Genomic DNA, 2500 nt, shown 5'->3' on the forward strand with positions numbered 1-2500 from the left:
ATGTGGTAGCCGTTTCTCAGGCTCCCTCTCCGGAATCGAACCCTGATTCCCCGTTACCCGTTACAACCATGGTAGGCGCAGAACCTACCATCGACAGTTGATAAGGCAGACATTTGAAAGATGCGTCGCCGGTACGAGGACCGTGCGATCAGCCCAAAGTTATTCAGAGTCACCAAGGCAAACGGACCGGACGAGCCGACCGATTGGTTTTGATCTAATAAAAGCGTCCCTTCCATCTCTGGTCGGGACTCTGTTTGCATGTATTAGCTCTAGAATTACCACAGTTATCCAAGTAACGTGGGTACGATCTAAGGAACCATAACTGATTTAATGAGCCATTCGCGGTTTCACCTTAATGCGGCTTGTACTGAGACATGCATGGCTTAATCTTTGAGACAAGCATATGACTACTGGCAGGATCAACCAGGGAGCTGCGTCAACTAGAGCTGAGCAGCCGGCCGCCCGGGAGTGTGTCCCGGAGGCCCGCGCGAACACGCAAGCGTCCGCTCAATTATTCCGCAAACAGGAGGAGGCTGGGCTCCCCTGCACGATACACCTCGAAACCCTCTCAGGTCCCGGCGGCGCGCAGCGCCGTCCTAAGTACTTGGTCGGGTTCGAGAGAGGCGCAATCGCCCGGAGATAGGCGAGTAGACGCTTTCAGTGCGACCACCCGTGCTCCCAACTGAGCTTGCCGCTGCCGACAGAGGCCCGGGAGCGTGCTGTCGTGGTGTTGCCGGCGGGAGACAACACGCGGCCACAAACAGTGGCCGGGCAGCTCCAACGCCAGCGCCACAGAGGGGCAGAGCCCCACTTGGGTGCCAAAGCGAACTCTCCCAGCACAGCGCACGCGCCAACACATCCGCACAGCTGCGATACAAACCACCTGCGAGAACCGCGGGGGCGACCGAGCAGCAGACGGCGTCGCGGCGCCGAGTGCCGGGCGGCGGCGCATCCTCAACGCACACAGTCCTCAATCGGACCAGCACACTGCAGATGTCCACCGCGCTTCGCACCGGGCCCGCGAGGACCCACTTTGGCCGCACGGCGCCGCGCGTTGGGTGCGCCGGCGCGCAGCTGCGCCGCCTGCCGCGTCCGTCGGCCGGCGCGCCTGCCACTGGGCGCCCCCACCAGCCGGCTGTAGCGCGTGCACCCACGCAGCGCGCGGCCAGCACGCCGGGCGCTCCCCCCTCACCGGCCGGGGACGGTCCCACCCAGCCACCGCCGCGTATCGCTTCATACCCACATGCCCACTCACGTTCGTGGGTATGACGGGTGTCGCTGAAGCAACCAGTTAATACCTGTACCGATTGTCGCAATCAATGATTCACCTCCAGCGTATACAACCGCGCAACAACGGATTTCCAGTTCATTTGCGTAACTTGGGCAGCAAACGTAGACGTCCATCTACATTTGCAAATTCAGTGGGTCTTGCATGCCTGGATGATATGCGTCACGACACGCCACATCAGCCCACATACATGCTGCGACGTATGCACGAGAGAACACGTGGAAGGTGGCCCGCGTACGTATGCGAATGCCATTGCACAGCTGCGAAGCTCATTGAACACGCAAACTCCCGCCTGACGAACTAGAGGCGACAGGGGAGCGATATAAGTCTTACAGCAGTACACATTACAGTGGATAGCGGGACCATGTGGAACGTACGCACCACTCGCTAGATGTTGTGAGGGTACGCACCGTAACATGAATCAATACGCAGGACACCAGAGAGTGCGAGCACTGACCTATGTTGAGAGGGTTGCGATTAGGCAACGCTACATGAATGTTTCAATTCATATAACAATTACAGGTTAGGTTAGGGCCCAACGTAGGTTAGGTTAGGGCCCAACGTAGGTTAGGTTAGGGCCCAACGTAGGTTAGGTTAGGGCCCAACGTAGGTTAGGTTAGGGCCCAACGTAGGTTAGGTTAGGGCCCAACGTAGGTTAGGTTAGGGCCCAACGTAGGTTAGGTTAGGGCCCAACGTAGGTTAGGTTAGGGCCCAACGTAGGTTAGGTTAGGGCCCAACATAGGTTAGGTTAAGGCGCAACATAGGTTAGGTTAAGGCGCAACATAGGTTAGGTTAAGGCGCAACATAGGTTAGGTTAAGGCGCAACATAGGTTAGGTTAAGGCGCAACATAGGTTAGGTTAAGGCGCAACATAGGTTAGGTTAAGGCGCAACATAGGCTAGGTTAAGGCGCAACATAGGCTAGGTTAAGGCGCAACATAGGCTAGGTTAAGGCGCAACATAGGCTAGGTTAAGGCGCAACATAGGCTAGGTTAAGGCGCAACATAGGCTAGGTTAAGGCGCAACATAGGCTAGGTTAAGGCGCAACATAGGCTAGGTTAAGGCGCAACATAGGCTAGGTTAAGGCGCAACATAGGCTAGGTTAAGGCGCAACATAGGCTAGGTTAAGGCGCAACATAGGCTAGGTTAAGGCGCAACATAGGCTAGGTTAAGGCGCAACATAGGCTAGGTTAAGGCGCAACATAGGCTAGGTT

General features: G+C 56.6%; 1 non-coding gene across 1 annotated transcript in view; it reads right to left on the reverse strand.

The window, feature by feature from the left end:
- Positions 1-430, reverse strand: part of LOC126197167 (small subunit ribosomal RNA) — a 1909-nt gene extending 1479 nt beyond the window's left edge. The window contains exon 1 of the ribosomal RNA XR_007539560.1: positions 1-430. This exon is cut by the window's left edge and continues 1479 nt beyond it. This is a non-coding gene — a ribosomal RNA (small subunit ribosomal RNA).
- Positions 431-2500: the final 2070 nt, after the last annotated feature.

Source organism: Schistocerca nitens, chromosome 7, assembly GCF_023898315.1.
Source record: "Schistocerca nitens isolate TAMUIC-IGC-003100 chromosome 7, iqSchNite1.1, whole genome shotgun sequence".
NCBI classification, from domain to species: Eukaryota; Metazoa; Arthropoda; class Insecta; order Orthoptera; family Acrididae; genus Schistocerca; species Schistocerca nitens.